Source organism: Sebastes fasciatus, chromosome 2, assembly GCF_043250625.1.
Source record: "Sebastes fasciatus isolate fSebFas1 chromosome 2, fSebFas1.pri, whole genome shotgun sequence".
NCBI lineage: Eukaryota > Metazoa > Chordata > Actinopteri > Perciformes > Sebastidae > Sebastes > Sebastes fasciatus.
The window spans coordinates 25,423,480-25,448,628 of NC_133796.1; the positions used below are offsets into that span (position 1 = coordinate 25,423,480).

Here is a 25,149-nt window from a genome sequence, read left to right on the forward strand (position 1 = left end):
CGATCTCAACACAGATTAATTGTTGACAATGTAGGGTAATGTGGGTGTAGACCCTTGGATGTGTCGATGGTGAGTTTACTGCATCCCAAACATATTTTCTATGGTACCCGGGACAACGGACGATGTTAGTCCCGAGCCCTGACCGTCACAAGTCTTGGTTCTCGTGACATCCTGAGTATCTTTGCTATTTCCAGGTAGCGTTACTTTGCTACAGCAAAACTGAATGATGTGAATGTGTTCTGCTCTGTGTGTTATGGAAAGATGTGGAGCGAAAAAGACTAAAAGCCAGAGTGCGTGTGCTTACCTGAAAATATGTAATCATCATGGACCAAAGCTATGGAAAAATGCTTTGACAACTCATGTGTATAAGGATCCATCATTTAGGCTGCCTGTGTGGGGGAATAAGAATGCCCTTCTACCCTGGTATGTTGTTTTCCATAACACCTGACAAGAGAAGAAATCAGCATAGTAGCTGGGATGTACAAATGGAGAGAGCGAGTCTGAAAAGAACTGCTGCTTTTCTGGAGCATCAACCAGTGTCCATGCTGTAAAATAGGACAGTGGCATATTCTGTTGCAGGGCTTCAAGTCCCCCGCATCAACCCACCCACGCCTTGTTGACACTGATGTGTAGGTTTATATAGAAAATAATAGAAGAGGCGGTTTTGACGTGCATCTTATAGGCGAGTGTGTTTTAGCCCTAACACATATATTTGAAGGCAGCAGTGTTGCAGGTTCAGTGTGTGAAATGGTCACATGTGACATTAACACCACTAAAAATAATTGGTAGTTGTAATGGGTGTAACTGATAGCTCATAGCTGGTGTGACTTGATAAATCCAGACCTGATTTGACTTAACATCAGAGTTTGTTCAGTCGTCGACATTAATTGCATAATAAATACAAAGCCACTCTCCTTGCTTTGCCCCTCTGCCTTCTCTTGTTTTGTCTATGCAGCAGCAGTTCTTTGCTGCTATAATAACACTGCTGCAAGTGCTACTTGTTTACACACAATGTATATAATCATAAGATTTGAAAGAGCAGAAAAAGAGCTGTAAATTCAAATAAATAGGGATCTCAATCATTTTTTACTGTGTTGTCCTACACCAAGGAGATAACACAGTAAAGAGGGTTAAATTATCAAAATGACCATAATTAGAGGTCCTAAAGAGAAATCTGTAAGAAGACTGCACACTATATTTGCTGAGACACATTATGTTTGAACTAGGATTGAAACTGTTAAAGGTGCTCTATATGATATCCAGAGCATTAATATAGCAGCAAACAACTATTAGCTATGTAAAGATATAGAGGTGTAATGTCCACCTGAGCAGAGAATGAAGTCACTGTCCCTCTGTGTGTGTGTGTGTGTGTGTGTGTGTTGTTGTGTATGTTGTAGTTGTGCGGCCTTTTAGTGCATGTTTTTGCATGTGATCATGCCCCATTGGCTAGCTCACAGCCGCCGCTCTGCACTGCGCTCATACAGCAGTTCCGGCTAATACCGCCGTTGCAGAAGCGTAGCAGTGTTGCCGTTGTTTGTACTGAGCATTGTTAGCTGTGAGTCGCCAGCTCAGCTGTCGCCATGTTGAGAGCAATGCGGAGTAGGGCTGTCCCGAATACCATTTTTTTGGGCTTATAAGCTTTGGTGAGAAATATTCGAGGGTATTCGAAGCTTCGCGCAGCGCAGACCTCAGACCTCAGACCTCAGACCTCAGACCTCAGACCTCAGACCTCAGATCAGCTTTGACTGGTTGTATTCCTCCGGTCTGTGAAATCTTGCAGATGCCGTTAGGAGCACCGGAGGATACAGAGGCACATGATTTTTTTCAGGTTACCTGTTTCATGTACTTCTGTCATGATATAGCACCCGTTTTATAAAAATAACTTTTTTTAATCATATTTGCTCTAATCTCGCCTACTTCAGCTTTAACACGCTACACATTAGCTAGACTTTTCTCTCAGCCCCGGTTGTACTTGGTCATAATATATGAGCACAACATGCATGTATTTTGATTTATACCCTTATTTGTTTTGTATGAATCCCTGTGATGATAAACTGGATGGATGTTTCTCCTAGTCCCATAGGATTATATTTAGCAGGCAAGAGGCTTTTTTGGTTGAGCTTTTGTCTTGTTGATGAGGCCTTGGATTAATTGAATTGAAAATTGATTAATGTTTATGAAGCAGCTCTATGAATGTTCCAACCACCATGTTGTTATTGCCATTCTTCGTTTTCATTCCAGCTACATCAGAGAAAACACCCTGTGTTTTGTACTGGGAATGCTTAAAAGGCACAGGCTGTATATTGAGAACACATACAAGTTTCAGGTTGAGGCCAGCATTTGAAGACCTCTTTTGAATGTGATGAGATTTCTTTTTTTCCCAGTCCAGAGAGCTTGTTACCTTGACAACAGCAGAAGATTCGTAGCACGGGGAACTGAGCGAGTGAGCTGAGCGAGTGAGCTGAGCTTGCCGCGGCATGGCTGTGCCGAACAAACAAGCGCTGTCGCTAACTGTGTCACGAGTACTGCTGCCTTCTCATTGCAGCCCTTATCCCCTCCCTCCTCCTCCTCCTCCCCTCACTTCTCTGCCTTCATTTAATATCAGGCTTTTATTTAGCTGGTTTGTTGTTCAGCTGGTATGCACCCATCCACCCATCTGACAGACTCCTTTTTTTATCTCTGTTATCTAGACAGTTTTTTCCCTGCTCCCTCTTTCACCCCTGCTCATCCTCCTCTCTGCATTTGCTTTTTATTACGTCTCATTGCCATCTTCTATGCTGATGCTTAATCTCGCACTAGTGTGTTTGCTCTTTAGATCAACTGATTCGCATAGAGCTGTCAATGTCTGTGTTGGTTGCTCATGCTGGAGATATGGAGGATCAGTGTGTGCCGTGGTCCCTCCCTGCAGAAGCCAGGCTTTATCAATAATGTAGATGTTTTTGAAGAGGAGAGGTGTAGTGTGCATCTCTTTTTCTCTCTCCTCCCCCTGGCCCCTGTCCCCCTCCCCCCAGCTGTCTCCCCACACCCTCCAGTGTCAGATTTCCCCTCCAGTGTTTGAGCATAGAAGAGCAGATTACTGAATCTAATTAGTGAAGATATTACAATAAGCTCCGATACCTGATGCTTTGACATACTGCAGGCCAAACCCAGGCGGTTGTATTGAGCTGCTGTTGCTTCCTTTTGTTTGTTTGGTTTAGTGCTCAAACTAAATATAGGGGTGGGTTCATCATCGACATCATAGCACACTAACCATCACTGAGCTCTCCAGTGACAGCCAACCTATACTACTATACTACTATAGGCGCTGTACCCTCCACCAGGCTAACACATAGTATAACGGCGTTTTACAGTGGGGGGGGGGTTTGTCACTATGAAATTAAACACTTTAAACTTCTTTGACAAATACAATTTTAAAAAATCACGATATATGTGGTTTCTTGTGTTAGGGTATTTGGGTACTCAGTCCTATAGAAGTATTGTTTAACATCAGTAATCAAAGTTCATTTGAAATATTTCAATTACTGTGGAAACCGCTTATAGTGATCACGTCTGTCCGGGTCAAATTGATCACTATAAGGGATGATTATTATAACTGAATCTTTGTTGTTGTGTATCATTTCTCATGCAGATTACCATCTAATTGACATTTGTATATTTATTACGTGAATACAAAGTAATGAAATGGACCGCTTCACTATTTACTGGCTCGCTTCTTCTGCCTTTTCCCTCACCAATGGTGAGGCATTGCCATCTTTGGCCGGCTTTGCAGCGCAAGCGTGCATGCAGAATGGCGCCACTTTGCCGGAGCTCCTCGTTCTTTCACTCTGTAGTGACATGGAGGGAAACGGGTGCCTGTATGTGTGCCGCAGAGCCGTTTGAGGATCGGAAAAAGTTTCACTTACGTGAACGCATTAGCAATCCACTTTGCCCCGTGCACATTCGTTTTTCATTCAGAGATGATTTTCCTTTTCTCGTCACGATATCAATGTGCACGCAGCATCAATCTCAGGTATCCAGCCGGAGAGCAGACGGTTTACAATTAGGGATGCTCATTTTGAAAAATGTTCTTAACTGATAACCGACCCTCGTTAACCGATTATTAACCGTTAACCGACAAGATTTGTGCCTCGCATGCAGCAGTGTACCAGCTGCAGGAGCACAACAGATATTTGTTGACGTGTTTCATGTATGAAAAGTCCCAAAATGAAGACTGTAAGGGGACTACTTGATTACTATAAGCAAATTATTTAAACGGCGATTGTATAGGAATGATTCTGCCCAAAGCTTTTTGATCCATATATGCGGTTGTTCACTATAACCATGATCACTACAAGCGGTTTCCACTGTTTCCCAAAGCCCAAGATGACGTCCTCAAATGTCTTGTTTTGTCCACAACTCAAAGATATTCAGTTTACTGTCAGAGGAGTAAAGAAGCCAGAAAATACTCACATTTAAGAAGTTGGAATCAGGAAATTTAGAATTTCTCTTTTTTAAGAATTACTCAAACCAATAAAGCGATTTTCAAAATAGTAGCCGATTAATTTAATAGTCGACAATTAATCGATTAATCGTTGCAGCTCTATTTTTTACATTAATGTGGATAATTATTATTTTAATGTAGAATTTTGCCATGTAGCCTTTTTTATGGACAAAAACACTTTTCTTATTCTGTATTAGCGGTGATAAGAAAATATGGACACGAACGTCAAGCACTTCACACTTCACTTTTATTCATTAAAATACAAAATAACATTTCAGTAATCACGGGTCTTTGTAAGGACCTAGTGTGCGGTCAGACCGAAAACAGTCCTGTGTTAAAATAATGTAATGTCTGGTTCAGACTACACAATATGTCGGTTATGATGGTCGCTCTGTCAGATTAGGTGATAGAGAGTCATAAATTTGTGTCGGGATTTGGCCGAGAGACATGACAGACTACACGTTGCTCCCTGACCAATCATCGAGGGGCGTGATGTCATCAGGTAGGAAGCTTGATGCTAATGGCAGTAGCCTACTCACCGGGTTGCTGAAGTGCCTCTGCCATTTTTTTCACTCTGTCGTGGTAGTCCCTCGGGAAAACATCAAAAAGGCTAAGATGTTGTTGCCATAGCTCCGCAAATGGTTCCTCCATTTCACAATTCCACATCACAGCACCGACATTGTTCCTCTTTTGCTTTGCCGTTGTTTACAGTTGTGCCTGCCTGCGCGGCAAGTCACGGCCATGACTGAACACATCGTGGAAGGCAAAAAAAAATTAAAAAAAATGCAAAACTCAGGACGTTGGTTGTCATCTACTATGACACATTACAGAAGATAAAACGATCGACACTTGTTCCCGATCAGAGCAGACATCCTACAATGGTCGTGTCGGGCTATAATTGGGATTATATTGTGTAGTCTGAATTAACCATAAGGGGCTGGGAGGGTGTTGTTTCAGTAACTGATGAGATCCAGTTTGAAAAAATGGATCCATGAGTTTTTCGCTGCAGTTTACTCTGCAAAGAGGTTTCTAATATTATAAGGAAGGATTTTACTGCTCTGGAACATTCACTGCAGCAATTATTTGATCTTTCATCGCAATGATTGCGAGGTAAGCCGTAGAAATAAAAAGTCATCGTTACAAAGTAATCTATCAGAAGTGTGTGATTGCACGCAGCACCTTGCCGGGTTTTGTCTCGTAGCGTTTCAACAAAAGTTGAGCTATGTTAAAGTTTTCTGCAGGACGGCCCTGCGTTTTTCTGCTGGAACCATCTGCATTGGCACCCTTACTACGTCGACAGAGTGGCCTCATTCAAATCAATTAGGGGGCTGCATTTTTTTCACACGGGGCTAAAGTCGGCCCAAACACAACCTCACAAAACCTCACAAAACTCAAACTCATTTTGATCGATATGACCCAACTTGTTTTTACCACACTGCTGTTGATTGGACAGCAAACAACACAACTTTAAGCAAATGTAATATTCCAGAAGTCAATCACAAGGCTGCTTTGGCTGTATACATGCTTTATTATTATTAAGCCCGACAGCACTACATATTTTGTCTCGCTGAGATTCCTTGCCAACATTTCTAATCCCGTGCTTACTGTGTCCTGCATATGAACTCCACAAAATTCAGCCAGCCTGTGAATGTTGTTAGATATGATCTACTGTGCTGCAAAGACTGCAGCGTGTGAGCGTGAATGAATCTCCCTGCATGATGTGGCCTGTGACATGCTTTATGAAATCAGACAGAGGTCAGCGCTGTTGTTCCAGTTCGCCTTTCAGCTGGCTCTGATCTGTTCTCTGATAGGACAGCCAGACACAAGACTGACTCGAGAGGTGCTCTGTAGCCCTGGGGGGGGGGGGCACACTGGTGTGTTTTGTGTTATATGGTCCAGATTTCCCATAAAGAAGCAGCAATGATACCAGTTTGTTGAAATGGAAGCTCTTCTTGTAATCAGACGCCAAATGACAGAAGCAGGACAAAAGATGCCTGTGTCCTGAAGCCAGCATTAGAGCCCCTGTCTCCTTCTTAATCCCACAGTACCCAGGAGGTCTCCCTCTTTTGCACACGCACACACACACACACACAAATGTCATGTGTCACACTGGTCATGCACATTTAACCAGCAGTCTCTCCGTTCTATTGTTTTAAGCTTAGTTAAGCACTCTAAAACGCACTGCTGATGTTTCAGCTGTTAGATAACAGGGACATGTCCAGTGAACATGCAGAAGAATTAAATATGCAGGCATGTTGTCATGGTGATGCAGAACTTGAAATTTGCTGTATTTATGCATGATAATGCTGAATGTTTGGCCTCAGCTCCACATGGTGTGGAGGCAGCGCTTTTGACAAGGCTATAAGTCCAACTTTAGTTTTGATTGACCTTTCACCTTTGACCTTTTCATCAGCTCCACTCCATAGTCTTATGCACAAATACATAACTTATAGAGAGGTGAAGTCCCTCTCTGAAGGACCTTAATTCGGAAAAAACATGTCAACAGCAAGAGAAAAATTATTTTTTGATCCTGTTTGATTGAGCCATGAATCACAGATATGTTTGTCAATTTAAGAGATAATTTTACAAGTCAAGAAAGTCTCAGTTTGCTACAACAAACTGAGACTTTTGTTTGTCGTAGTATAATTTAGTTTTGTGTGAAACCACTGTGAACTACATCTCTCGTCTCGCACTATACGTCACCAACACTAGCTAGCTAGCTAACTTAGCTATGTTCCATGTACAAATGAAACTTTATCTTACTTGATGTGATTTATCGAGCGACTCCTGGTCTTTTTATCAGCCGGGAAGTGAAAAAACAAGCAAGACTCATTGCTGGTGTGAGTACATCCTAGTACGAAACACCAGCACCGTAGCTTCAGTGAGACGTCACTTACGCAACCTTTGGGTGTGTAGTCTTTCTAACTACAAATGTCTTATAATCTACAATTTTACAACAAACTGCAATTTTCTTGACTTGCAAAATTATGTTTTAAATGGACAAACATCATATGTGTGATTCATGGCACAATTAAAACGGGACCAGAAAAAATATTTGTCTCTCGCCGTTAACTACCAATTTATTTTTTTCTGAAATAAGGTCTCATGGTGGTCCACTGGAAAGGACGGGACTTCGCCTTTCTATATAGATCATATTGAAAATATATGTACCCGTTTGTGCACACCTGTGCATGCATCTTTTTGTCTTTCTAGTGGCTGATCTGATTGAGGATGTAATTGATGTTTTGTGTAAATTTGCCCTGTCAGCAGTTTTTGTGTGTGCTACTCATATGTGTCGCCCTCTCATTCTCTCCTGGTGTAGCTCAGTCAAAGATAATTAGCTAGGAAGCAGCCGTTACTAAGGAGCCTCTCAATGCCACCCAGTACGCAACCACTCCAGCACTGTAAACATATTAGGTTAGTTGGAAATTTCTTCCTCGAGACCGTTCTGTTTCTACCATTAACGCTGATGGAAGCAACTGAAATATGGATGGATGGTGGTCTAGAGGCCCACCGCCACCACCGTTGTTTTGCCTTTTTTATAGAAATAAACCCATTTATCAGTTTGGCATATCAGCGCCATGTTATCAATACACAGTTGGAGAACGTACGCGAAGTACTCAAACTGAAAGTGTCTGCTCTGTACGGAGTCTCAGCAAAGATTAGCAGGAGTTAGATTTCACACACACGGGAGGGGGGAGAGAGTTGACAGACGATGGCGGAGGATTTGGTGTCAAAGCGAAAAGCAAAAGCGCCTGTTTGGCAATACTATGATGTGTTGTCCTTTGCAGTAGGTATAAATGCTGTTGTCATGTTCACAAAGTTGGGCACTGCCCCCCAAATTCTGACGTCGGCAACTTGGTAAACACTTTCATTTTAACCAGGCAAAGTTTGACCTTGCAAAGAGCTGGTGCAACCGGCTCCCGATGTGTATTTCTCAGTAATGTTATCCATTGCATCTCTGTTCTTGTGGGCAGAGGAATGTATGTTGTCTTCTTGTTCCCATGAAGAGAAGAAAAATGAAATAAAATATATGGTTCTACTATGAGAGGAAAACTTAGAGGATACACACAGCCTTTCTTTGCCCTCTCTAATCACAAAATATTGAAGTTTAAATGCAATTTTCAACCATTAGCAGCTCTTAAGAGGCTTGGTACTCCTGTGAAATTGCCACTGAAATAAACAATAGGTTAATTTCTTTTCTTCTTCTAATCAAAACAGCTCCACTTATTTCACTTCCTGACAGTTGTTGTCAGTGTAAAACTTTTTTTCATTGTACAGTAATATGGACTGTTATTTTTCTTCTTTCAGCTCCATGGTTTGCTTTCTAGCGTGTCTTTATGTTAGGAAACTGTATAATTTAGAGACTAACCTTGGTTGACCAAAGGTTTCTGGATTTGCTTTCAGTGTTATGCTTGTTGGTGTAGCCATGCTTTTTATAGTATACAGTTCTTGGTTTAAACTGTGTCTCTTGGCAGTTTTCGTAGGTGATCATCAAGGGGGATTGTCTGTATCCAAAACCCTGTTGGGAGGGTAGCGTTATACTTCCTGGCTGGATTATTACAATCCGTCAATCCTGCGCTTCCCGCTGGGAAAGCCCCACAGGTTCCACTTCAGTGCAAAGACAAATACGCATCTAACCGTCATCCTCCTTTCCACTCAGGCCATCCCAGTGAGGTCTAGCCTTAATCCTGTCCTGCGTACCCACCTGCCACCCTGGCTGTACTATCAGCCTTTGCACTCTATCCTGTAAAACCGTCCACACAAGTCCTATCTGGTATTATCCTCTGGCAGAGATATGAATGAACACTTACAAATAATAAATAAGCACTTACACATTTACCTAACAGTAGATTTTGGAGTAAAATGCATTTCCCAGTATTTTTTAAGTACTGCCTTTTTAAATGGTGTTAAAGCTAACAGCTAGTTTCTATTGAATGTTGTTCCTCAGTCTCCTTGTGATGCCTTAAAACTAGATTGATTGAACAAATGTGGGTTCCCATTATCACTGGAATGTCACCAGTTTAGCCCAGCAGCACTGGGCCTCTGTTAAATACCTCCCCGATGTCCTGCCTCCTAAATCCTGATAAATCGTTGTCCTCATAGTTTGGAGAGGACTGGGGGAAGCGCAACCAGCCAGGAAGGTTAGGAACATGACAGGGCTGGACTTTAGCTGGTTAGGTTTGGTTGTCTTGTGCTTCATTTGGCTACTTCGGCTACATTCACACCTAATTGAAGTTGCGGCGAAAACGCCAGTCCTACCATTCATTTGAATGTGGTGAGTGCATTTAAGCTGCGGTGGTGGGGACGGCAGGGGATGTTGAAAAAAACAGTGACCTATGACGAAAAGTTGCGCAACCCGCCGTCACGGTACAACGATCCAGAGCTGTACAACCCGCTGTACTAGCCTCTTAAATGGGTCATAAAATGTGACACTCCCACACCGCCGCAAAACCTTGCTCTAATCACAGCAACGTCTGATTGGTGTTATTGCAGCCTTATTGTAGACTGGATATGGAAATGTTCTGAGGGCAACCAAGCTCAATACACTCAAAGGTTTGCTGCTGCAGTCTTTCTTATTTAGGTGCGAATAGTGGCTAATGTTACATAATGTTAAGTAACCTTGCTGTGTAACTAGTGTTACTGTTATCTGTATACTGTATGTGCTACTTTTACAGTCCATTGAATGTGATGACACAGATAAATGTTGAAAATATGAATTAAATATCATGACAACTGATGATTGACTGTTGTTATGATGTTGATGCATTGTGACGATATAATTTCATAAACCTTCTAAACACTATCATTGAATAGCATCCAGCCTTGCATTACCTTACGCATATAAGAATAATATTAAGAAGTTCCTCACAGATGAAAGATTTTAAATTTGGGGAGAAAAGAGCAGTGTTATCATATCGATCGGTACTCTGTATCAGTAGGTATCCTAAATTTGGGTATTGGAGTCAGTAATGATGAGAAAGAGTCTGATCCCTAGATTTAAACTCTTATTCTATAATAAACTATTACTTACATTAAAGCTATAGGAAACTCAAACTTGTGAACTTCTTACTGAATGCATTAATTGCACTTCTGGCACTTCTATCACGTCTCTGAAATGTCATCATGCCATTTCGTTATTCTTTGATCTTTACTTTCTGATTCAGAGCCGTAGTACCAAAAAGTGCGTAGTGCTTTCATGATCTGTCACAAAAAAAGACTGTTTTGGGTTGTTTTGGATAAAGACCAGGGATGGAGCGTTGAATGTTGGGTCGAAGAAACGAAAAGGGGACCAAATGCATGTCAACGCCCCTGTATCCTGTTCTTCCATAGGCCTTTGTCGGCTGGCCAGAGAACTGTGGATGAACCGATCCTGGGAGGAGAAACATGACCCTCTGCATCCACCCCAATACCCATCCGTCGTGAGGAATGTGAAACTGCTTATGCTGTCCTAGTAATTAATGCTTGGTTTTGTTTTCATCTTTTCTTTCAGGATTCTGTGGACTCAGACGGCAGGTGTTTACTAGTTGGATTTTAGCCCACTGACATTCTCCCACAGCCATGGAATCGGTATGTTAAAGTCTTTTTGAAATTATAACCATCAGTCTGATACATCAAAACTCTATTAGTAAAGCACTTGTTTCTGAAAAAGATGTTTTTGGGGCTTTTTGGTTTGCGCTGGCATCCTAATACATATGCAGTACATTGTGGTGTGTGTGTTTGTGCAACTTGAGAACACAGTTGCACCTTTATCTTTTTATCATCCTTCTTTGTTTACATTTTGGAGCATACATAATTTTGCCATACTAGGAATATTGGCTCCTCTGAAGTCTTGTGAAATTGAGTTTATGTTGGTGTCCACCATGTGACATGTGAAGCCAAGTATTTTGTCTCACATGTTAGTAACTTCTTTAGCTTTGTAAATGACATCATTGCAATAATGGAACATCAGGAGGCTCAAGCATTTCTTGTTTAACCACCAAACAACCAGTGTAGTTTTAGTGTTTTTAAACCAGTGTAAAGAAAGACTGTCTGTGCTTGAGTGTACTTGTATACATGTGTGCTTACATACTAGAAGCATCAGGCTCTACCCTTTATTGTCAGTCATGCAGGAGGCTGTGTGTGCAGGAGTTGCTTGTACCAACAGGCAGGCTGAAAGCGCAGCAGCATTGAGCTCTATCCACTGGAATGCATGTATTAAGAATGGGGCTTAGTGCATGCCTAACCTCTGCTTTCCTGTCCCTTTGTCAGAGGCTGTGGTGTGTCTATGTATGTGTGTGTGTGTGTGTTAGAGACGGTGAAAAGTAGGTCACAGCTTCTGTAGTGCAGATTTAGCATGTGTCCAACAAAAGCCCTCCATTACCCTCTCTCTCTGTCTCACTCACACATGCACGTACAAATATATCGGTTAATGTGACTGTAGCTGAAAGTCCTGATTATGTAAAAATCTAGGTTGTGACTGCATCTTGATGTCACTGCTGCACTAGCAGAGTCCCGCACCGATCAAACTACTGGCATTGTATGCAAGCAAAACACCTTGATGAAGGACAAAGTTGTTCAAATTTCTGTCAACACTCAGGCTGCCTAGCTTTTTACTTGAAGGTTGCCGTTATGGATTGCATTCACTGCAGAGGCTTGTCAGTCCTGGAGGGAGTTTTTAAAAAAAGCATATACTTAAAATTTAAGTAGCGATATTGAAAAATTATGATCACCTACTCTGTCACAGACAGGGTATCATGAAAAACATGCCAAATCACAAAGTGAGAGAAATCTTCTAAGGAGAAAGAGGACACCCGGAAATCACAAAACTATTGAATGTGTCATTAAAAAAATGATGGCCTAGTGATCAGCCTATGCCCCTGACACCAACAGTAGGGAAGGATATCTGCACTGATCTCCAGATTTGATTCGATTTTGATTTAAAAAGTCCAGATTTGATTTGATTCATTTCACTTTGATTCTTAATGATTCAGATGTTGCAGAAAGCGCTTTACAGAATTTATCCTGGGAACTTAATTGTCCTCTACATTCAACAAGTGAGCAACACTGTTGTTTCCTTGACTATAAAATTGTCTAAAGTGCACATTATAGGCCAAATTGTAAACACATTTCCCGTTATAAACCTGGACCAAGGATTTCTTATCTTTTCAGAACGACTAAAACATGACACATCTATATTTTCTCCAGGCCTACGCGTGCAAAACAGTTGAGCGAGAATAATAAAAGACCTGCACCATTTGCAAGGGTGTCATCATGCATGCATATGCATATTTTACATGCAGCCACTTTAATTATCATTTTAATGTAATTAGCACCTGCACAGACGGGGCGGAAACCGAAAGTCTGCTTACTAATTCATCTGCACGGTTTGTGTTGACGTCAGCCTGATATTTGCAGACAGCTGGCTAGCTAGCGTTATCAACCCGGCAGGGACAGACTGAATAAAGTAGAATCTACACACTGTTCAGTGACTACCACAGCTTGTAACTAACAAAGTTGACAAACATTAACTAAGAGCTCAGATCAGTGTGCAGAGTGTTTCTTTTTTCAGTCTATTCCTCTAGTAGATGCAACCTCTAGATTTGCTACAAGATAACCAGAGTCAGCTAACCATCCTGAGTCACGACATACCCGTTAAACCGTGGTGGGTCCACACAGATGGTAACTATTCACGTCACAGTCGACTGGTCTGTCGTGATTCAAGGCGGCTAATAATATAGCCAGCCATCATCTACATTAGAGGTGTGAACTAATACTGCCCTCACGATTTGGTTATGATTCACCTCTTGTTTCGAATGCACAACAATTCTTGATGCATCTCAATGTATGTATTGTATTTATTCCAGTATCTGTGTGGCCCTGCTCAGTACATAAACATTACAAAAACAAAACATAAATCCTTCTGCAGTGCATTACAAATGTGCTGTAGTCTACAAAAATAAGGTTTTCACATAGCAGCTCTAACACAGACTTCCTGAATGCCTATGGCATTTTGCACTGCATGAATTAGCCTAGCGGCTAGCGGACTTTAATTAGTTACTTTTTCGTACTCATAGCTCTTCTACTCTTACTTGGTTTAACGTTAAGTCATTGCATCTCGCGACAGAACAACACCACTGTTGAATTTCAGCCTACATGCGCGTATTTTCTGCCCAACATTGTTGAAACAGAGCTGCTAATCTTGGTAGCGAGGGCATCAAGTTAGCGGACTGCCAAGTGCCGTCTCTTAGCTCCGCTCACACAGAGATCAAAGGAGAGTAGAGAAACAAGCATGACAGTAAAGCGCAGTAAAGACTCACACTGAGCTAAAATGAAACCAAACTCCCAATTATGTTCTGTCACTGCATCGATGCAGAATCGTTTGCGTCCGCACCGTGATGCATCTTCGAATCGAGTAACTTCCACATCTCTAATCTACATTTCATTTTAAAATAACCTTTTTGTGTATGTTGTAATAACTCTATTTCCACAAAGTAGACATTTTTGCACATCATGCAGCCCTAACTGACCCACTTACAACAAGTTACCACTGCCTACACATAACATTTAGTGCAGAATTACACTGAGAAAAGGCACAAATGCAAAGATTGATCTCGGGAGTTTAAGAATAGATATTGTCTCATTCAAATAAGAAATTAAAGCAATTAATAGGAAGATCTATTTTATTTAATTATATCGAGCTCTAACCAACAGCTGCAACACTGGCTCATCCCCCTCTTCTTGTGCACAAATTCATCTCTCTCCCTCCGTCTCTGACTCTCTTTGCCTCCTCCCACCCACCCTCTCTTGTGTCTGTGTGCCTGTGGCTGTGCACCAGAAAGAGCTGCTACTGTTTACCTCTCCGAGCTGCCTATATCTGCTTACTGTCAGTGGAAACCAAGGAAACTGATCACAAAGCTTATTATGGTGCCAGGAGTGGAGTGTACATGCTGTGTGCGTGTGTGCCTATGGGGGCTGGACACACACACACACACACACACACACACCCTCTGCCACTCTCCTCCTCCCTCTCCTCATGTGATGCCAGTCACATGGTTTCCAGGCAAACAGCTAAGTAAATCAGAATCAGACTTATTTTTAACTGCTTTAAATCCTCCACCTGCCCTCCATGGTTAGCAGAACTGACTGAGGTGCCCGGTAGTCGCTTGTCCTCGTCTTCTGTGTTTCTCTTTCACTATGCGACTGTCTTTGTGCCACTTCCTCTCAGCCTCATTAAGCTCACGCCTCATATCTGTCTACCCGCTCCCTATCCGGGTGTCATGTGGTTTTGACAATGCTCTGCTTTGGTATGAAAGTGTGAATAATAGAGCCACTATAATGCACTAATGTAGTAGACATTTGTGGTGACTAGAAGCCCTTTCACACATACATTCCTCGGTGCTCTACTGCAGAGACGCTTGAACAAGATTGTAGAGCAGAAGCTGTTGCATAATAAGCATTAAGTTTTTATAACATGACTAAAGAAAGAGGTCCTACCACACTAGACAAGAGTGTCTGCACTGGCTGCTTTATTGAATCCCCAGTATAAAATCAACACTGCAAATGTGCCAACCATGTTTATTATGTGCATTATTATAAATATGTGGTGTAAATGTATAGTTTAGCAGTGATGTGTGTGGAGCTACAGTTCAGGCCTTGTGTGAACTATAACCACCATTTATTTACCTGTTACAAATAGTCTGTTATGAGTAGCCAGAGTGTGTCGAATGTGTGTGTTTATCGCATGTCGTACACCAGGCTTTTTGTGCGAGAGGGGTGTCTGCTCTCGATGCTGCAGCCAGCCGTCAGCAGTGCTAATATCCTCCTGACTGTTATCTTTCAACAGAGCTGCTGAGAGAGGGGAGGTGTCTGTGTGTTCGATTTGGTGCAGATGAAAGGCTGAAATTCTTGTAATCACACCTTCTCCGCTGGTTCCCTCACAGCTCGCCCCTCTATCTCCTCCCCTTCCTCCAAAGCGGGGCTTGTTCCTCAGTGGGGATTAGTGTGTGCAGCAGCTCTGAAGAGGGAAGTGGGCCCTGCCAGTCACATTACATAACTCGCCCCCGCTAGTGCGGCTCGGCCTGGCCCGGCTGGAGAGACGACTATAGAGGCTTTGTTTTCCCAGCCTTCCCTTCTTCCTCCCCTCTGCTGCTCCTCCTCCTCCCCCTCAGGCAGGCTGTACACTGATGCCGTATAGAAGGAGTCTGTTTGCAGGGAACAGGCGAGGCACTGTGGCATGGAGTGCAGAGAAATACGCTAATAGCGAGCTGAATGGCATGGAGCTCACGTCTTAGGCAGAGGAATTTGAGGTCTGCTATAGGTCGTCGTACAGTTTCAGTGAGATGGGAAGCAAGGGAATGCAGTACTATGCATTACTGCCTGCCCAGGAGCTCCACATAAGCATGCCCAATGGTGACGCACAGGGTTTGTTAGGGCGTTTCAGCATCAACATTGCGATGTACGCATGCGCAATAGTCACAGGACGTGCTAACTCAAACACATCATGCTACAACCTTTTTGCTGCTTGATACAAAAGGAAAACTCGCATGGTTCTCATTTTCCAGTGTTTCCCATTCATTAGGCAACCTACGGTCTTGGTCGACCCACCGCAGTTTCATAATGAACCGTGTATATATTTTTACACTCCTCAACGGTTGGGGTCCGCGTCTGTCCGGGGGATTCAGCTTGGTTGTTCTAAGACGGCCACTAGGTGTGGGAGGATTCTCTCCCTGGTGCTGGCTGGCCCCATTTCCTCCATGTGCGCCGCGACCGGCTATAGTAGGTCGGCTTGGAAAGGCCCAGGTGGCTCTCAGCTCCGCCTGTGAGCTTTACAACACGCCTCACCCAGACCTCGCCGCTTCCCGTGGCCGTGGACTTATGGTACGAGTCCACAGGGACGTTTTGGGACGGGAAGTATCGCCTCGCTTCCCAGCACTGGACGCTTCATGGGTTGCTACTAGACACTAGGTACTAGGCACATGATTGGATGAACCAATTCCCTCATGGGCTGCTGCTCCCAGCTTTCAAATCGGAACCAGCATGGCAGGTTGTTTCGAAATATTTTTTTCTCTTATATCACGAAAATAGTTCACCGCAATGTTTTTGTGAAAACATTTTGTGCGTGAAATAAGCCATGCAGTTTCAGTTCCTGTGTACAAGTACCATGAGTGCAAGCTGCGCCCTCTCTCCCGTGGGCTGTCCTCAGTGCATCGGCGATGTCAGCAACCCACCCAACCACATCTCGTTAACCATGCGTTGTGGGTGTGACTTTTTTGCCGTGTCATCACCATTCATATCTGTACAACCAATGTGTTTGTGATTAAATTGTTTACTAGAGCACAAAATTGTTAATTTAGCCTCTTAATTCTGCTCTCAAAGTACAACATTTTGCTCTCAAAGTGCACTAGATTGTGTATTTAAGTTTTGTCCAATATCGTGCAGCCTTAGAGTTCATTTGAGGAGTGTTAGGGCTCTAGTTGACAGGTTGTGCGATGGTTTGTGAGTTTTCAGTGTTTTTGTGCCATTGTCCTGGGCAGTACGATCTCTCACACACACACACACACACACACACACACACACACACACACACTCTTCCCCACCTGGCAGTCTGCCACTGTTAGTAGGGTGGGAGTGGGAGGTCGGTTTGCTCTCTGTGTAATAGAGGTTCAGACCAGTTAGCACTCTGAGTGAGTAGAAGTAACTCGTAGGCGTGAGAGTGAAAGAGGTAAATAGCAGCAGCTCTATGTACAACATCTTGCAGCAATGAATCTGAGTCTTGCTTTTTATTTCTGCATTTTTCCCTCTGAGGAGTTGGGAATTTTGCTGTTGAGAGATGACAAAGGACTTGAGTAGTGAAATGATAAAGAAGGAAAATAACTCGGCAGCAGAAGAGACTTTGCTGTTCATGCTAGAAGCATATTCAGCAAGTTGTCTAGCTTTTGCTTCTTGGATTGCTGGTCCCAAACACAGTGCTGCAACAGTGTTGTGTATATGTATTTAATGTAATGTAGAGTCTTCAAAGCCATCTATTATTGCAAAACCTGTTGGCAATGTTTACAAAGAAAAAGAATGGCCAACAAATGTGTGGTTAAACAAATATGGATAAATATAGTAATATCTCTGCCCAGCCATGAGCACAGGATGTTGGTTTGCTTTCATCAAGATTTTTTTCTTCCTGCTCTTGCTGGGAGGTCATGGTTGCTTCCCAGGCACTGTTTTCCACAAGCTTAAGTACATGTTAATACACGCACGCTCAAACAGGATCTGTACCTGATGGTTAGACTGATTTAAACTCACTGCTGCTTTATAATGTTGGTGGTCTAAGGATTCCCATGTATTCTACTGTCTACTTATATCATCTACTGGAAGCCTGTATTTTTTTTTTAAGTAGCCTGTTTCATGTCACCCTCTGTCTCCCTGTTGAGTCATATCTGTTCCCTTCTTTTTGTGTAATTCTAATTAATCTTAAACACCACTTCTATAATGTACAGCAGCTGTACAGAAGCTTTTTTTGCAGTGTGGCTCACCCATGTGATTGATTTATCTTCACAAGAATCTTTTCATGGCACTCTGTTTTTTCGGTTGCTTTTAATTACCTCTGCCAAGGCCAAGGGCCTTGATGGAGGTTTTGTTTTCACCGGCGTTGGTTTGTCTGTCTGTGTCTGTCAGCAGGATTACTCCAAAACTTTACGATGGATTTGAATGACATTTTTTGCCGGGCTGGGGTGTGGCACAATGAAAAATCCATTCGATTTTGGTGGCGATCTGGATTATGATCCGGATTCAGGAATTTTTTTATGGTTTCCAATCAGCTTGAGCATTAAGACCACAGGGTATAACACATGCACAGTGTAACTGATGACGCATGACCCCGCCTCCTTCTGAGAGCAGAGATACGTGTGTGGATGTGTGGCGAGACTCCGAGGTGCAGCGGCAGCTGCTGGCCATGACAGACAACGTAGTGTAGCGTTATACAGACATAACAAGGCTGATGAATGAGAGAGGCATCCGCCGTTATACGTTACACGGAAACACATCGTGTTAATAATAAGCCGATCACCTCAAGGTACCGCCAGCTGTGAGCTGTGATCTGTTTTTAAAGTCACGCACCTTGGCGGAGGTCTGCGCTCTCCGAGTGCCATTCTAGTTGATAATAAAATACAGATTGGGTGACTTGGTTGAAGTCAGTATCATTATATTTTCTGGTTCCACCGTCGCCATATTGAGAGCCGTTGAGAGGCAATAGAAATGCTCCCAATCTCGCCATTTTTGTTTTGAACGAACAGTTGCCTCACAAACACCTAAACCACGCTTGTAGCTGCCAGTAGCTCCTCACAGGACGCTGATTGCTCTGTGCTTTGGCTTGTCGGACACAAACGCATTACTTGAAGCCTGACAAGATTGATTTTCTTGTGATATGTGATCCTGCGATTCTCGTGTGTTCTTGTGACCTCACGAGAATCCAGCAAGGTAATCATAAAATGGCAACAGCATGCAAATCACGAAAATGATTGTCGTGGTTATCTGGTACGTCTTACACCACTAGGCTACCTGTGTGTCCCATTTTGTTATTAGAATCACTCATTTCATATTGATAAAAAAAACAATCTCACAATTTGATAGTATCATTATGATAGCATTGCACTGAAATTGACCCTGCATATAATATTGGTGATCTTTAATACACAAAGTTTATTCTACTGTTGTAGTGAGCAACTTCAATGTCACCTCATTCAAATGTTTCCAATGTAAAAATGGAGACAGTCAAGGACTTTGTGTCTCTAGTTTGCATTTGTATACTATCTTGGCTTCATCTCTGTATTTTGAGATGGGCTTGAGTGTGCTTTCAGTACGTCAGCCATGAGCCAAGTTCCCATCAAAGCGTAGCTGCTACACCAAAGACTGTGTTTAGATGTGACGGCTAATTTTAGAGCTGCTAGGCCCTTGTCCAAGGTGGGGGAGGATAAGATAACATTGAAGTAACCCTCCCTCCTTACTCAGTTAAGTTTTGTTTGTTCATCCAGTAACCGTCATCTAGCTGCATCCAACAGCCCTCATCGATGTTGTGCACTAATACAAATGTTGGGTGTTGTTGATGGTGTCTGCAAATACTAATCTTGCTCATGTTTTCCTGCTCTCAATGGGTGAGAATCGCACAAGCAAGGACGCTTACTGTCACAGATCTGTCAACAGTATATATTGATATTTGTACCACTGGTCTTCGTAATGCCATGTAAAGTATATAACTAAACATGTGACTGTGTAGAAGTACAGTGGCGTGTTTAAGTTATATGGTGTCAAGTGTTTGACAATTTATTTTGCTTATGCTTTTCATTGTATGTAAATATTACTTTTCTCTGTCAGTCCATTTGTTTGTATGACCATTCTCTTTTTTACATTTTTCTTTATTTTACATGTAAATTGAGAAAAAAAATTTTTTTTAAATATATATTTATAAACTTAACAGCTAAGCATCTCATCACTAATTATTTGCCTTGCTAATGCGCCTATCCACCCACGATCAAAACTAAAGACAGTGGAAAAATATAACAAAAGGACACATACGGCCTTATATAATCTTATATAGTCTTACATGTCTCCACATGAGTGTAAGAGCTCAGCGTGGATTAGCAGCTAGTTTGGATTGCTAAACCTAACCATATGTTTGACCGTGTCCAGTTTCTACAGGAAACTCCACTCTAATCTTTTTGCTGTATGAGAGAGCAATGCTAGTCAATAGGCCTCTTTTTCTCGGAAGGCGGTCAAAACCATGCAAAGGGCTATTAAAGGCTGAATGAAAGCAGCTAAGATCCCTGTCTACGCTACAGTTCCTAGCCATAATGGCGGCGATAATGGACTGATTTGTTTATGTCAGAAAGGCATCTGGTTTCAGGAAATTCCTGAATGGGCGTGGATATGTTATTCATTCATTTATTTATTTATTTCCTGCCCGTGATCTGCATCACATCAATTTGAAGGCACGCATACAAACACGCGGTTACGCACTCATTCGGCTTGCGCAACACATCAAGCCTATACATAGACCATGTGGAGCTGTCCCTGTCTGGCCCGACTCTCCTGTCCCTCGCACAGCCACAGAGCAGTGACCTTGGTTTCAAGTAGCTGTGCTCTGTTAGAAAGCTAACACCTCTCCCGGGATGGGCTGACCTTGTTGTCTGACATACTGTAAGTCTGCACGCCCCTCTGTCTCTCTCTCTCTCATTCACTCACACACACCTCAACATCAGCGGCCTAAACAAGTCCTTCTAGGTTAGCTTCCCTATTGGAAATCCAGTACAGTACACTGCATAGAAGCAGGTCTCTTTGTTGTTTTGTTTTAAATACAAAAGGCGGAATAACTTTGAGGGTTCGGCAGGTTGGGGCCTCTCCCTACCCAGGTGTTCCTTCATCAGACAACCTGTCCTCTCAGGGACAACATACTCTTTTAAGAGGGTGTGTGCAGCGGTGCACACTGTTGTCCCGTCCCTTTATTCTCTTGCCTTTGACTCCATGCAGCTGTCCGGCTGTGCACACTGCATGGATGGGTCCAGGCATGTATTTCCATTTCATTGAAAGCCCATAACGGAAATAGTGCTTATGTAGAATTTTTTTCGTTCAGTCCATCAAACTTAATTCTCATATTGTAGCCTTCTCACTTTAGTTTTGAATGCTTTCGTGTCACAGGTAAAGTGGGGACAAGTATTGACACAGCAGTGTAGTATTGGTGTCTTCAAACGGGGTCGTGTTTACAGATACAGGAAGTTGGCTCCCGTCTATAGCTCGCTTGAGCGGAGGAGTTGTAGCCTCGTAGCATTTATTCACCGACAAATAAAGTGTACACACACCGTCTGCTACACCTACGTTCACAGCTGTAACGCCACACACACACACACACACACACACACGTTCTGTCGGAAACTCGCTGAAGTTTTGCTGCGCTGACAGACCGTGTGTGTGTGACTACTGGGAGCACAAAGCTACCAGCAGAGCTACAGCTTCTAACGTAGCACACACACTGTTCGTCGGACAATCGCTAATTCAAGGCGCAAATCTTGTCGGTTAACGGTTAATAACCGGTTAACGAGGGTCAGTTATCAGTTAAGACATTTTTTCAAAATTAGCATCCTTAGTCCCACCCTGTCGCCGGTTTACCGGTTTTCCTTCCTTGGACCACTTATGGTAGGTCCTGACCACTGCAGACCAGGAACATCCCACAAGAGACCCAGTCGTCCAGCCGTCACAATTTGGCCCTTGTCAAAGTCGCTCACATCGTTACGCTTGCCCATTTTTTCTGCTTCCAACACAAAGTTCAAAGTTCAAACTGTTCACTTGCTGTCTAATATATCCCCCCCACTGCCAAGTGCCATTGTAACGAGATAATCACTGTTATTCACTTCACCTGTCAGTGGTCTTAATGTTATGGCTGATCGGTGTATATACTGTAGTTCTGTGCATATAAACATAAAGATTGAAATATGATTATGTTGTGATCCATTTCCTCTTGAATTTGTCTTGAAATCCATGGAGGAAAATGCTCAAAGTTTGTCATAGTAGTATGAATGTAGTGAAATGCTAAAGACATTCTCAGATGTTCATGTTAATTTATAGGACAGGTCTTTGGCCTAGGGCACGAGTATCTTGTTGGAGGCCATCTGGAAATCCTTTCCTTCTTTATATAAAAAAAACCTTTGCGAAAATACTGAAACCTCTCCGCATTGTGTTTTCTGATGTGTGCAGTCCAGTTGTGTGCATGTGTTTATGCTGTGCATCAGGCTGCAGGCTGTGTAAAAGCTGGGCCGGGGCCAGCAGCCAGCCAGGAGGACAGACGAAGAAGCAGATGGATCTGTTTGGACTTAACCCTTCCCACGCCACTTCATCCTCCTGGCACTCCTCTTCCAACCTGCACGTCTCTCTGCAGAGTAGAGGGAAGGGAGCAGAGTGGGAGTGTGTGTTTTGGGGGGATGGGCGCGGTACATGTAATGCTACGAGTACCAAGCAGAGAGAGCAGGAAGACGGACAGAAACCAGAGAGAGCGAGAGAGACTGCCTTTGCAGACTTTTCCTCACAGACCCCTTGTGTGTTGAACTGTGCTGACATATGGCTCCTGTCTCCATGTTGCAACCCCTGGTCTGCTGTGTTCCTCTGCCGTCTCTCTTCAGCTATTTTCCCCTTCTGGTACACTCTGCTCTCTCAGCCAAACCAGCACTTTGCTTGTTTGTCCCGAGAATGTCTTGCCTTTTCTGAGATATGGAGTCACCACACCCTGTGAGATCCACTGGCTGTCTGCCGAATGTTTTAGCCACTCATCCTCCTACTTTCTTGCTCTGGCTGTCTTTCAGTGCTAGAGGTTTCACCTGCAAACATATAATTGCTGTTGGTTCCATGGTGAAACCCTTTTGCCACAGACAGACTCCCATGACTATATACCGTACACTTAAATGTCTTGTTTTTAAGCATTGGTATGCAGTAGTACTCATGTGATCAGAGGTGGTTTTCAGTGTGACCTGCTCAGTCAATAGCATGGCCTGGACAATCAGTCTACAAGCATTTGCAAGTGGTCTTACCATTATGTAGAATTTGCCTCAGTCGATCTCCCCTGAGTTGCAATCAGGCAACATTTAGCATCTGCCATGGGGAAAAAAACATCAACACAAATACTGTTAAAATCCTAAAAAGCTTGTGTCCATTGAATTGCACAAACAAATCGATACTTTCTGTTTTAATGATATCTAAACAAGCACACCGTTTTCTAAATCAAATAATTTTTTTTGACTAGGCTCACGATCTTTCTTAGGACCAGACGTCTATATGCTTTGATCAGTGTTACATGACTTTATGGCTGTTATATATATGCCTATACACGAATCCGGGGAAATACCGGAAGTAATCAAGTTGTCATTACTGCGGTGGCGGTCTTCCTACAATATGCACACGTTTGAATGCAAGCTGTCCTAAGAAGTGTACAATTTTCCACTTTTACCTTTATTTTCTTTGTCATGTTTCTTTTGACAACGATGTCTATGAGAAGCTAGCTACCATAAGTGGGCTGAGACACTGTCAAGGGGCTGCGGTGGTCCCACAAAATAAATGAACTCAATCAACTTACTGTGGCGTTATTGTAAAACGTTGTTAGTTGCTTTAACTAGGGCAACCTAATGACCACAAAGTAAATATTAATCGATCGGCATCACAAACAGAACACGTACAAAGTGTCTGCTAACCATGTTAAGTGACTCTCAGCCGAATGCGTTGTGGTTGCTCGTAGTGACGGCATCTGTGTCCTCGTAAATCCTTCAATTTGACTTTAATCCATTTTAACTACATACTCATCTGTGTTTATTATCGACGCTATCTATCTATATGAACGCTTTCGGGTGAAAGTCACCAGTTAACACAGTTAGCAGACAGTAGTCACTACGACTTGCCACCGCATAATTGCAGTGGCGCTAGATTGCGGAACACGCAAAACGGTCGCTGGATTCGTCAATATGTGTCATCCTGTGGTTTGTGGATGCTAAATGTTACCAGAAATTAGGATTTCTGTCCAGTTATTTGTATGGATCATTATCCATCCTTACGTTTTAGTATCACAACTCTCCCTGACTATAGCAGCCATCATTTGGTTGTGGTTTTGCCACTCAAATTAGGGTTTTTAAGGCATGTAATCACATGAAAATATGATGTGAATGCATGCCCTCTGTTTGAGGCGTTTGTGAGTCACAGAGTTAGCGGGGGAATGCTGGGTCCCAGTTTAATTGCAAATCAATGGTTGCTGAGTAAAGTTTCTGGAAGACACCCTCCCTGCTCTCCCTGCTAACCAGCAGACTGTAAATAGAAAACCCTGAGGGAAGATCAATACCAACTCTGCCTGTTGATGAGGAGGGCAGCTCATTGTGGGAATGAATGTAGGAGACGCACAGCATGTTTTATAGTGTAGAGGTCCCCATATTCAAAAACTTCATCTTTTTTTCCCATATTAAAAGTGTCTGGGAAGGTTGTTCTACTGTTGTCTATTTGTTTACTAAGCTATCCTTCAGGTTTTTGAGGAAGGCAGAATATACTGGCTGCTCTCCTCCTCTTCACATTGGAAAAGAGAGCAGCTGTGGGCCAGTGAGATGATGTCTTCTATTGCTATATGGTAACAATAGCTTTAGTTCCCCTTTCCATTCCTTCCTACCACCCCTCCATTACCACCACCACAACCACAACCACTACACTCTGCCTCCCCTTTGCATGGGGGGAAGGGGGAGGTGGGTGGGTGGCAGGACAGACAGACATCTGTGGCCCTATCCAGCCCTCTCTTGGCTCCAGTGCCTCGGCCTTATTGTTCTCAGAGATGTAGATAACCATAACAGAAGGAGAGCAGGAGAGCCACAGTGGAGTAGAGAAAGGGCCAACGGGGAGGAGCGTTGAGGGGCAGCTTTTGTTTAAAAAAGTGTCAGGTCTTTAGTGTGGGTGTTTTATGGGGTAGTTTGTGGGGGATGGGAAGACAGAATTTTTGCAAAGTTGACCTCTGATCTGAAAGATGTATTCAGTCATCGAGTTTACCCTCCTCTGGTTTTCACCTCAGCTGTTCTTACATAGTGGTCATCAGAACTGTGTTCTGCTCCCACTTCGTATTTCGCCCCTCTTTGCTTTCAGGACTTAGTTGGCCTACTTTGTGACCTTTGGCCAAAATGTAATGGCACTGC

General features: G+C 43.0%; 1 protein-coding gene across 3 annotated transcripts in view; it reads left to right on the forward strand.

Moving 5' to 3' along the window:
- Nucleotides 1-25,149, forward strand: part of ankrd11 (ankyrin repeat domain 11) — a 124,118-nt gene that overhangs the window by 21,377 nt on the left and 77,592 nt on the right. For all 3 annotated transcript variants that reach the window (XM_074615584.1, XM_074615576.1, XM_074615593.1), the window contains exon 2: nucleotides 10,974-11,050. The gene's annotated coding sequence lies outside the window, so the exon portion shown is untranslated. The remainder of the gene's footprint in view (nucleotides 1-10,973; nucleotides 11,051-25,149) is intronic.